This window comes from Myotis myotis, unplaced genomic scaffold (assembly GCF_014108235.1).
Source record: "Myotis myotis isolate mMyoMyo1 unplaced genomic scaffold, mMyoMyo1.p scaffold_m19_p_1, whole genome shotgun sequence".
In the NCBI taxonomy this organism is placed as follows: Eukaryota; Metazoa; Chordata; class Mammalia; order Chiroptera; family Vespertilionidae; genus Myotis; species Myotis myotis.
In genome coordinates this window covers 44,307,621-44,320,893 of record NW_023416313.1, presented here as the reverse complement: position 1 = coordinate 44,320,893, position 13,273 = coordinate 44,307,621, and positions in this window count along the sequence as shown.

Sequence of the window (13,273 nt, the reverse complement as noted above, 5' to 3'; positions counted from 1 at the left end):
GTCTTAACTTGGCTAGCTCCTAAAAGTGGGGGATGATTTTAGAGAAATTATGTTTCAATAATATACTTTTTACAGATATTAGATTCTTGTGCTGCTCATTTGTCTTTTTTTTTTTTTTTATGCATTCATTGGTTGCTTCTTTTTTTTTTTCTTTTTTTTTTAATTAAATCTTTATTGTTCAGATTATTACATTTGTTCCTCTTTTTCCCCCCCATAACTCCCCTCCTCCCAGTTCCCGCCCCACCCTCCGCCCTCACTCCCCACCCACTGTCCTCATCCATAGGTGCACGATTTTTGTCCAGTCTCTTCCCGCATCTCCCACACCCCTTTCCCCCCCAAGAATAGTCAGTCCATTCCCTTTCTATGTCCCTGATTGTATTATAATCAACAGTTCATTCTGTTCATCAGATTATTTATTCACTTGATTCTTAGATTCACTTGTTGATAGATGCATGTTTGTTGTTCATAATTTGTATCTTTACCTTTTTCTTCCTCTTCCTCTTCTTAAAGGATACCTTTAAGCATTTCATATAATCCTGGTTTGGTGGTGATGAACTCCTTTAGCTTTTCCTTATCTGTGAAGCTCTTTATCTGACCTTCAATTCTGAATGATAGCTTTGGTGGATAAAGTAATCTTGGTTGTAGGTTCTTGGTATTCATCACTTTGAATATTTCTTGCCACTCCCTTCTGGCCTGCAAAGTTTCTGTTGAGAAATCAGCTGACAGTCGTATGGGTATTCCCTTGTAGGTAACTGAGTTTCTTTCTCTTGTTGTTTTTAAGATTCTCTCTTTATCTTTTGCTCTTGGCATTTTAATTATGATGTGTCTTGGTGTGGTCCTCTTTGGATTCCTTTTGTTTGGGGTTATCCGCGCTTCTTGGACCTGTAAGTCCATTTCTTTCACCAGGTGGGGGAAGTTTTCTGTCATTATTTCTTCAAATAGGTTTTCAATATCTTGCTCTCTCTCATCTTCTGGCACCCCTATAATTCTGATGTTGGTATGCTTGAAGCTGTCCCAGAGGCTCCTTACACTATCCTCGCATTTTTGGATTCTTTTTTCATTTTGCTTTTCCGGTTGGGTGTTTTTTGCTTCCTCGCATTTCAAATCATTGACTTGATTCTTGCGCTCCTCTGGTCTGTTATCGGGAGTCTGTATAATATTCTTTATTTCAGTCCGTGTATGCTTAATTTCTAGTTGGTTCCCCAATATAGCATCGAGGGTCTCATTAGTTTTCTTGTAGATCTCATTAAGTTTATCGGCGGCTTCTAAACGGTTCTTGAGAGACCTTAAAAGTGTGGTTCTGAACTCTATATCTTCCATTGACAATTTTGTCCTGTTTCTTTGTCTCCACATTTTTTATGCTTCCTTGGTGCACCCCCTAGTGGTCTTTGTTCGCAGTCTTATAATTAAACCTTGATTGTTGTAGCTAATACCAGGGAGGGTTTGACCTCCAGGCCAGGTGGCTATGAGAATCAGCTGTGTCAGCAGTGAGAGAACTTCTGTCCTCTAGGGAGGTGCTAATCTAGCCTTTGCCTGAGGCTATCCGGCAGATGCCTGTGTGCAGGGCTTGGGCGGGGCGGGTCGCACAGGATCAACAGAGTGGGCTGGAGAGAGCAGTTATGGCGGCTCTCAGTCCTGTCCCCAGGGGCTCTGCCTCTCTGAGTCCCAGCACCCACTGCAAACCTCGGAGAGAAAGCTGCACTCGCTCTGACCAAAGCTAGACAGTCCCGCTTCTCCCGTTTGAGTCTGGGTCCCTAAAGACTCGCCCGGATCTGGAGCTCAGAGTCTGCGACTCCCTCCCGATTGAAAACGCCAACCGCTCCCTCAGCTGCCAGCCAGCTCGCGCACTCCACACCTCAGAATTTGACTTCAGCACTGCGCCTCCTCTGAGTGTCCGTATGCGTTTCTCTTTCCTCCTAGTTGTAGGACTTCCACTCAGCCAGCGGTCCTGTGGTTCTGGGTGATGTCCCTTCCGTCTTTTAGTTTCACTTTTGAAGTAGTTGTTCAAAGCAGCAAACTCCGGCGTTAACCTATGCCGCCATCTTTCATTTGTCTTTTAAGGTATTTGCCTTCTACCTGTAAACTGGACTGGATATTAAATTCTTTTCATTTCCTCCAATATCAGGCTATGACTCTCCAAACTAATATTTCTAATTTTTCTCCCACCCTTTCTTTGACTTGGTGTCACTGAGAACTAAAACTGCCCTTTTCCCAAGGTAAACTAAAATTGGAAAACTTAATATAGATTTCAGTGAAATCACCACAACAGCTTATATAGGAACAACCTTTGTGTCTGCTGCAGTAAGATCACCAGAAACATTCAAACTGATGCCCAGGAGAATCTACCAGATTGTCACTGCCTGCCTTCACGCTTTGATTCAGACATCTAGAAATCTTGACTGGCTGCCTTCACAACTCAGAAATTGGGATTTCTGCTCCAATTCATGACCACTGATTTTCTTGGGTTTCCATAGAGATGCTTCTCTTTAAATACCTGATTATTTGACTCATAGGTTAACTTTGGGAGCCCACCTACATCACTGCCTCCTGAAATGAGAGTGGTTTAATGAGTTATGAAGCTATCAACCCAAGTTCTGAAATGTGAAACTTCTTAGGAAGTTTCAGAGGACAAAATGTAGGGGTTCAGAACAGGTATCCCCAAAATGTATGACTTTGGCATGTGAATTATTTTGAGCTGAAGGTAAACTCACAAGAAACTTTTATCTCTTACTTCAAGAATTTAAATTAGAAGCTTTGCCCACAATAAGAGTTATTATAGAAATAACTTTTTGTGACCTACCTTACAGGGCAGGAAAAACTTCTAATTGCTTTTCTTTTTTAAAAAAAACTCTAATCCTACATAATAAAAGCCTAATATGCTAAGTATTCCAGTTATCTGGTCCTCTCTTCAACCAATCAAAGTGTAATATGCTAATGATATGCTAAGGCCACTCAACTGCCCACTATGACATGCACTGACCACCAGGGTGTAGACGCTCCGACCGGTAGGTTAGCTTGCTGCTGGGGTCTGGCCAATCGGGACTGAGCAAGTCGAGCTGGACACACCCTGGAGCCTTCCTGCAGTCCTTCCTCAGCTGGCCAACCTCCCGAGTCCCTCCCCAGCCCTGATCATGCACTGGTGGGGTCCCTGGGCCTGGCCTGCACCCTCACGCAATCCAGGACCCCTTGGGGGAATGTCGGAGAGCTGGTTTCAGCCAGATCCTGCAGGCCAGGGTGAGGGACCCCACTGGTACACGAATTCATGCACCAGGCCTCTAGTTTCTAAATATCTGCTCTTGTTATCATTCTACAATGACCCTTTAAAACATCCAAGGAAATGTACCTCATCCTTAGCACAAAATGCTACATATACACCTCATTTAACTTTCAGTCCCTGAACTTCTCATGTATGACTCTCATATGGAGTTCCCATGCTTACATGTATTAAATTTGATTATTTTATCTTATTAATTGGTATCATGTCTATTTAACTATTAGACCAGACAAGAGAAATTTGAGGGTAGAGGAAAGTATCTTTTTCTCCAAAACTGAAATAGTAGAAAGTGAGCTGACTATAGAGTGGTGATCAGAGCAGAAACTCATATGACTGCAATGGACCAGCACAGGTGTAAACTATTTTCATGGCTTTAGATCAGAGGATAGGGAACATTTTTTTCTGCCAAGGGTCATGTGAATATTTATAACATTATTAGAGGGCCATACAAAATTATCAGCTTAAAAATTCACCTGCTATATTTGGTCATTTAATTAATTCACTCTGAATGCCTTGGTAGAGCCAGAACAAAAGTATTTCTGGGGTCTTCATTGGCCCGTGGGCCAGACCTTCCCCACCCCTGCTTTAGATTTTCAGAACCTACCCCTAGAGTGCCAGTCCCCTCTTCTAAATGGTGCTAAGAAAGGTTACTGGGGTCAATTTCACATAGAAATTTCATGCCAGTCTCTATAAATGGAGACAGAAGCCATCAGGTAGGTTGCAATTATTCTGATGATATGTCTTACCCTTTTCAGAATTGACTCAAATTGAGCTACATGATCTTATCAGAGACAGAACTATAGGGAGCTAGGGAAGAAAAGGATAAGAACATGTTGTAGTAATTCAATGGGGTTTGTTTCTTTTTACTGTTTGAAAAGGCAAGTTTATTATTATTATTATTATTATTATTATTATTATTATTATTATGTGGTGAGATGAAAGACAGGAGATGATGGCACTGGAAAGATAGTGATATTTGCAGGTCCCAGGAGGAGGTGGATGCCAGGCCATGGGGACCACGGGAGAAGGTTGGGGTGGGTCAGGAGGCAGGGGAAATAAGCACTAGAGCCTATGCCATGGTTTCCACTGAAAGGCCCAGGACTGGCTGGTGCAAAGAACTCCAGTAGCTGGCTCTGGGCAGAGGGAGGGACCTGGCTGTCTAGTACCTACCCTCCTGTGCTCAATCGTCTGGGAACTGACTAGCCCTGGGAGAGGCAGTCCTTCCAGGGTGGGAAGGCCCAGATAGAAATGTATAAGAATCAAATGATAAAAGACATGGTCAACACACACATCCAAACACAGGCCTCAATTCCCCATCTATGAAGGGAGGGTCCTATGTGGTCTTCCTTGGTCCAGCTCTGCACTCTCTGGTCCAGCCAGCTCTGGGCTTTCTCCAACTCATACCAGCTGATGCAGCCAGGCCAAGGCTCAGTCCCCACCCCCGATCCTGTTTTTCAAGGCCAGGCAGGCCCACACTCCCGCAGTCCCGCATGGTTTCAGTGCCTGGTGGAGGAGATGGCTGGGGGCTGGCCGAGGTTATAGGATGAAGACAGTCTCTACAAATGGCACAGGAGGATCTGGGTGGAAATAACAGAGAGTTGTTTGCAAAGGGAAGGACAGGAGGTAATCGAGGCAAAGCACAAGCTGCCAACACCCAGGAGAACAGAGATGAGGTTCCCAATGCCCACATGGGGTGGTAATCAGAGCTCAGATCCTGCAGGATCCGAGAGAAGGGCTGGTGATTCATGCTGAAGGTTACACAGCCCAGAACACTTCTGGAAATAAACACACTTTTATAAACACAGGAACATCCTGAGAAGGCAGCAAAACAGGGTTGGGACACAAATCTCACACCCCAGGTAGGGGACCACCCCCGTCAGATGGCAGGCAGCCCGGCTCCCACTGCCCTCTTCACCAGGGCGGATGCGTCCATCCGCAGCCACGCTGAGCAGCCTGGTTTGTGTCTATGGGAGGACAGGCGGCCTTAGAGAGATTTATGGGGCCTCCCTGAGCCAGAGAGATGGAACCTGCAGGCCGTGCTGAAGAACAGCGGCTAACTGGCCGTCCCTTTCAAGCCTTCCTGATATAAGTCTTATAACAATACTCCTAAATCCACGCCCCAAACTTCCTACTTGCCATAGCTGTGGCTTCTCTCCATGCTCTGAGGCCAATTCTGCCAAGAATTAGAAGGAAAGGGGAAGAATTGAGACCAAACTAGGGGTGATACAGAAAGGTTAAAGGTATTTAGCTGTTACAGTCTTTTTCTATAGGGTTGTATGAATAGGTTCTTGGGTTAGTTAGCTTGGGTTCAAATTTCAAGTCAGCCACTTAGTGGTTGTAAATTACCTAGCCTACTGGGATTCTGTTCTTTTCTTTTAAAATGAGGATACAGTATTAATTCATAGGCTTATTGTGAGAATGAAAAGAGATCATCTATAAAAAGTGCCTAGCATAGCCCTTATTAAACATTAGATCATATTAGAAATATTTAGCTATGATTTAGCAGTTTTGCAAATCAAGTGTGGGACTATTTCTTATGACCAAAAACCTCATAGCCCAGGTTTCTCACTTTTTCCCCCATATCTGAATCTTCATCTGGTTATCTTTCCTCTCATGTAGGAATCAGACTTGCTATTTTTCTGTCCGGAAATTAGGCCTGTTTCCGAGCTCCAGGCTTACAGCCACACCTCTACCACTTGCTTGGCTCTTTCTCACCCTGTCTGCCAGCTGTCAATGTAAAGCCTGACTCTTAGAGTGCCACAAATTCCCCTGCACGCCACTTCCTGACTCCACACACCCACCTATTACCGTGTTTCCTCTACTCCACCTATCACTTTTTGCCTATTTGCTGTGTGATTATTATTCTTTTATAAATCAATCAATTCAAGTCTAGATCATTTTAAAGATTAAGAATATGCCTTCTGGAAAGGGTTTATGACTAGCCCAAGTTCTAGCATGCTTTACCACAGAGCTACTTTTTTTTTTTTTTTAAATATATTTTGTTGATTTTTTACAGAGAGGAAAGGAGCGGGGAACAGGTTAACGTGGTACCAGAAACAAGGCTGACTTATATAAAATAAGTTTGCTATTAATATTTTTTTTCAAAATGTTTTTTAATTGGCCAAGAATTTTAAGTAGAGAATTCAGGAAGGGGCTAGCGAGGAAACTTGAATCTACATATTGATTTCATCTTGGAGAAGTATACCCACTGAGGAGGAAAGGAATCAAAACAATAAAAGGAAAATGTGATTTAGCAGTCTTCCTGCCAGCTCATACTTGCTTGAATTCAAGGGAAAAATTACCCACAAAGTAAATAAACCCAAAAAGAATAGAGCCATAATGTGAGAATTTTCAAAAGAATTTATAAAAATAACAGTGCCATTTTTTTAGAAGTATCGTAATACTACACTATTTTTTGTTGATTCCTGTGGTTAAAAAATATGAATTATAATCTCTTTTACATGTAGTTTATTACTTTCAAATGTACAGGATTCTTCAAATATTTGATAAGTCTAATTTGTTATTAACATGATAATTTATAGCCCAACAACTTCTGTTTTTAGCTTTAAAGCTAATTCAACAATGGGATAGCAGGAACATACCTTATCTACTAAATTTGATATTGCCAAAATCTGAATTCAAGAAATTTTCTTTTACTGGTCTTGAACAAAGATGTTAAGTTTTGTAAACCATTTAAAATTTCTGAAATTTCAAAGTACCCACAAGCTACAGTAATTGCTACTAAAATGTTTGTGGTTATGTCTTTCTTATCTGATAAGACTCTCAGGGACACTCCATAAGTAAGAAAAGACTTTATTGGGTTTATTTTTTTAGGCTTGTTAAAGAGAAAACCACAGGCTCAAAAGGAAATCACTTGTGCTTAAGAATCTGACACTGAACCTAGAGTTAATAATACCTGACTGAATTCCAATTTCAACCTCTCCACATCTGTATTTTATTAAATCAGTCTGGAACTTTCTGGTTAGTATTAATGAGGTAATCTGTCTGTGATCCCTCTTCATTCCCCAAAGGAAGCCAGAGGCAATCTGCCTGGTGAGACCCCCACTTTCCCCTAAGGAAGGTAACCTTGCCAGAAACAATCCTTTTTTTTTGCCAATAACTTTCTTCTCCCACCCACTTTCTGCCTATAAAACCCTTCAATATCCCTAGCCAGCTTGGCTCAGTGGATAGAGCATTGACCTGCAGACTGAAGGGTTCTGAGTTTGATTCTGGGCAAGGGCACATACCAAGTTACAGGCTTGAGCCCCTGGTTGGAGTGTGAGTGGGAGGCAACCAATCCATGTGTCTCTCTCACATCAATGTTCCTCTCTCTCTGTCTCTCCCCCTTCTCTTCCATGTTCTTTAAAAATCAATGAAAACATATCCTCGGTGAAGATTAACATAAAAATGCCTTCAATATTACACGGCTTCTAGGAGCAACTTTGTACTCGCTACAAGGAATGCTGCCCTTTCATGAATCAATTAATAAAGCAAAGTAGATTTCCAAATTTGCTTGATTGGGTTTTTGTTCTTTGCCGGGAGCCAGTCCATCCTTGCTGTTTCAAGGGACCTGGCATATATGGCATACTGTTCTTAATATGTGTGCTCACCTTCTTGGCACTATGTGTTTTAACCAAGGTCACCTCTCTGAGAAAGGTTGTTTCCCCAGGTAGGGATTTTCCCCTGAAGTTAGGGAGGGAATAAAACCCCTTAACTAAGTGCCAGGCGGGTAATTAATCACTTTAACTACGAACAATCATGCTTAAGCTACATAATCTTTACTCCCTGGAATGGAGATAAGAAACGCCCTAACCTTTGGAATAGAAATTGATAGGATTGGAATCAGAAACTGGAGACAGAACCTAGAGAGAGAACATGGCAAAAGATCCTGGACAGAAACTGGCCACAGAACCTAGAGACAGAATCTAGCGAGAGAACCTGGCTGAAGAACCTAAGACAGAACCTGGCTACAGAACTTGGCTGAAGAACCTAGAGACAGAACCTGGCTACAGAACCTGGATAGAACATGGCAAGAGAACCTGACTAGAACCTGGTGACTGAACCTGGCTGGAGAACCTAGCAAGGGAACATGGCTACAGAACCTGGAGAACCTGGCAATAGAACCAGGCAAGAGAACCCAACCATGCTGATCAACTGAATGCTGCCTCTGAGTCTTTCCCTCTTCGCTGACTCCATCCACACCTTTGGGGACCCCTAGACCTGCTGGGGTTGGACCCCAGCAGTTCTTTAACAATAACCTTACCACACTATCCAGTAATTACACTTCTAAGTATTTATCCAAATGAGGCAAAAAGATATCCACAGAAAAAAGAAAACTGTGCATCAATGTTAATAATAGCTTTATTTGTAATTGCAGAAATTGGAAGCACCCAAGATGTCCTTCAATAAGTAAATGGATAAACTGGTACATTCAGTTTATCCATTTTATTCAGCAATAAAAAGAAATGAGATAACCTTAAAAAAAAATGGAAGTGTTGCCCTGACCAGTTTGGCTCAGTGGATAGAGCGTCGGCCTGCGGACTGAAGGGTCCCAGGTTCGATTCCAGTCAAGGGCATGTACCTTGGTTGCGGGCACATCCCCAGTAGGGAGTGTGCTGGAGGCAGCAGATGTTTCTCTCCCATCGATGTTTCTAACTCTCTATCCCTCTCCCTTCCTCTCTGTAAAAAAAATCAATAAAATATAATTTAAAAAAAAAATGGAAGTGTTATCATCATAATTAGCTAATTAATTTAATAAAGGAAAGAAAGCAAAGGGAAGTCTGATATTGTAAGCATGGTCACCAGGGAAGCTTCACCAGGAAGCTGTAGAAGTTGGAGTGACACAGGGGTGCTTACCTGTCAGTCTAGCCTGGAAAAGAGTGGATTGACTAGGGAGTGAACCCATCAGAAGCACGCAAAATCTTTGAAAGTTAATTGAGTTTGAAGAAGCTCCTGGTTAAAATCCCCAGACAAAGGGTTCCCTCTCTCTTGTTCCCCTTTTGCTCCACAACATACACTTGTCCATGCTTTTGTGTGTTCTTTCTCCATAGCCATGTGGACTTAGCAGCCTCATGGCCCATGGTCATGTGGACTTCACAAGGTGGATGCTGGACTGGACCGGACTTTAATGGGGAGCAGAAACTATGGACAGTGGCCTTTATTCTGGCCTTGCTGAAGACAAGATTGGACTTCTTCCATGACAGGATGGACAGAGAAGGGACCTTGGAGAGGAATAAAGCTTTCCAAGAAACTTATCCCCCCCCACAGGGGCTTCAGAAAATTCATTTCTTTTCACACTCCAAAAACTCCACTCCTGATGATAACGGAAGAACCTTAAATGTGCATTACTAAGTCAAAGAAGCCAGTCTGAAAAGCTTACATATATTGTTTGGCTGCAACCATATGATAGTCTGGAGAAGGCAAAACTATAGAGACAATGAAAAGATCCCTGGCTGTCAGGAGTTCAGGGAAGGAGGATGGAAGGAGAGTGGATGAAAACAAAAATCAAAAAAACAGTTCTATGGAAAGTAATCTCACCATGTGATCGGGTCATAAATTGTCGGGGCTGACCAGCAGACCCTGCAGTTTGCTAAAGCAATCAGACAGCTCAATTGCCTGCCTCATTAGGCTTTTATTGTAACAGCAGTTTAAGGTAAAGTTTATCTTTTAGATACAATCAGTAGGGTAATTTTGGGAGGACACGTGTGTTTGTAATGCCCTTTAAGCAAGGACACCCAAAGATTAAGCATAGGGTTCCAGTAAACACCCCGGGGGTCTGCACGCACACAGACTTGTTTGGAAAGGTCAAGGAATAATTAGGGGCACCGCCTTCAGCACTCCCCTAAGTTGGAATTTCGATAAACAGGGCAGGCAACCTTCCACACACTTCCCTTTTCTCGTAATGTCCTCCTTACAAACTTTCCAAACAAGTCTCGTGTGCTACCCAACAATAAATTTCTAACTGGGCAGATCATGGCAGTTTGTCACATCTGAGACACATAACTTCTTGACTAAAAGGCTTACCTTTGCCTTAAGCAAGCCCTGTCCATTCCTTCTGTGCTTCTAGGTAACATACCTTTGAAAAAGCATAGAGGGAATAAATAGTGATGGAAAAAATAAGATAAAATTAAAAAGAGAGCACATAGTGTTGTTAACTACACGGCAATTCAATCTCTGCCTTGTTTTCTCCCACCTCTATGTAATCTTCCTTAGGTCCCTCCTTGATTTTAAATGCATAAAAGAAGCTGCAAAACGGTTATTCTCCAGAGCATTTGCAATCTTGCTTCCAACATATAGTCAGTTTGGCTCAAATAAACTGTTATAAAAATTCTCTACAGGTTTGGATGTTTCTTACATCAGCAACAGGTATATGGATAGGTGGAACACAAGAGATTTTTTTAAGTGGGTGACATTATGCATTTGTCAATAATCATAGAACTTTACAATACAAAAATAAACCCTAATGTGAACTATGGACTTTAATACTAAGGTGTCAATATTGGTTCTTCAGTTCTAGTAAATGTGAAGTATGGTAGCAATCATCTCAGGTAGAAACTATAGTTTAACTTTAACCCTGCTGTTTGGTTTCTGTACTTATTTGTTTGCTAAAATAATAGAAAAGTTATTTTGATTTTCTGAATTATATAAATTATCCCATTTGATTAAATACCCTATTGATTGTAATGTGAATATCCCATGGGTTGTGGTCATACTGGTCTTAGAAAGCACATTTTCCTTTCCTGGGAAGGACAGCACAATTATCCCAAGGTCTGAGGGCTCCAGTTCACGTGTCCCTGTTGACTCAGTGTTCTGGAGACCCAAAACTATAATTTAGATAACATGCTGCTTTGCTTCTGTAAACTGCTTTTTGCAAATCAGGTTCCTCATTCCAAACCCTGGGATGTAATCAATACCTTTGTGATCTTTGCCTACATAAATCTGGTATTGCGGCCATCTTATTACTATGAGGTTTGGGGAATAGCCCCTCATAGTCCCGGATTGCAATAAATGTGACTCTTTAATTCAACTCCTTGAGGCGTCCTTCCATGATTCGTGGGGTACATTACAACAAATGTACCACACTAATGCAAGATGTTAATAAATGGGGCATACTATACAGGGGAGAAAATCTTTTTGTACTACTGGCTCAGATTTTTGTAAACTCAAAGCTGTTCTTAAAATTAAAAAAAAAACTGTTTTAGTAATAATATTTTAAAGCGCTCAGTCACACTGCCACTTATTTTTTTATTATTAATTTTGACATCTTTTCATTTATTAAACAAAAGCTAGCATCCTCAAACTTGACCCAAATGAAGTGTGTGATACAGAAGGAAAAGAAAAAGTTCAGTGGTCTCTATTAAGGAACAACTGTTGTCTCAGAAACATTTTATCACACAGACATACACATTCCGCATTGTTTTCAATGTTTTAGAGTGTGACAGCAGCGGTATGGTAGGTATGATAGCAGATCTGCTCTAAGAATCAAGATAAACATTTAAATATGTAGGTGCTTATCTGGAATTTTTTGTTCTGGGTTGAGTGTACTAGTACACAGGAGGAAAGGTCAGACTAGGACTCAAACATTTTGTAATTTCTTTTGTAATCACTGCTCATGGAGAAGAATGGAGATTAAGCTGGCTATTTTACTTTTTTTTTTTTTTTTCCAGAAGTGAATTCTCTTCAGTTAGAAGATTTTCTAAGGCTAAAGGTGTTTTTGACTTTGGTGGTTGCCAGCATTACATTATTTAAAACATTTGTAATATCCCTACAGCTAGTCTCTTGTAACTGAAAGATAAGAGAGAAGGTAAAACCTGTTCAGATTAGCTTATGCCCACATGCTAACTTTTTGGATGAAAGATTATTTTTAGTAAACAAGAAAGAAAGCTTCCCAGATCCTCATAATTAAAAACGAATAATTAAAAAATATAATTAAGCTATGCAACAGGGTTAAAAATTATGGACCATGTGATATTTTCATATTTGAAGATTAAATGTTGTAATATATTTTATTTCACACAAGTAAATATAAAAATTAAAATGACCAACTACACAAAATCAAATAATATAAAATGTAAACTTGAGCCCCTGGGTGCTCATGCTCCACCTTGATTTTTAATCAAGAAATGTGCTATTTCTCAGCAACAACTTAACTGTTCTTTTTACTTTAGATAGGGCTGAATATAAATGCCTTCAATAAGCAACTACTATGGTTCCCTTAATTTCTTTTTTTAATTTTTTTAAAATATATTTTTATTGATATCAGAGAGGAAGGCAGAGTGAGAGAGGGAGAGATGGAAACATCAATGATGAGAGAAAATCATCCATTGGCTGCTACCTGCACGCCCCCTATTGAGAATTGAGCCCACAACCTGGGCATGTGCCCTTGACCGGAATCAAACCCAGGACCCTTCAGTCTGCAGGCCAGAGCTCTATCCGCTGAACCAAATTAGCTAGAACTTAATTTCTTATCTTTCTTGAACACCAGCCCCTTTTATTTAGTTAGTATATATTTAATCCTTAGATTTTAGATGCCATACACTGTGCTACTTATATAGTAGGACCTTGTATTAATCCATATACAGTCTATATATTCCTTAATAAGGAAGCTAGATAAGTAAATTTTAACTTCAGCACAGTGAAATAGGGCCAATTAATAGCTAGTAGAGAGCTTAAAGTTCGCTCAAAGGGATATTCACTTCTACATGTGTCACTAAAGGCTTTTCAAAAGAAGTGCAATCAAGTGAAAATTGAAAGACAAATGAAAACTAATCAGGTTTGGAATTGAGTTGGAGGTTTTGATAGAGGTGGATGGAGGTGGATAGCAAGGAAGAATTTTCCCAACTAAAGACAGAGTAGGTACAGAGATGTAAAAAGAAAAGTGTAGGATCCATAGATTCCACAAACCCCTGTCCTTCTATTTTTCTCATCCTCTTATCTAGATTCCAATGGCATTAATGGATAATTTTAACTGGAAATTCCATACTAAGCCTTGCATTAAGC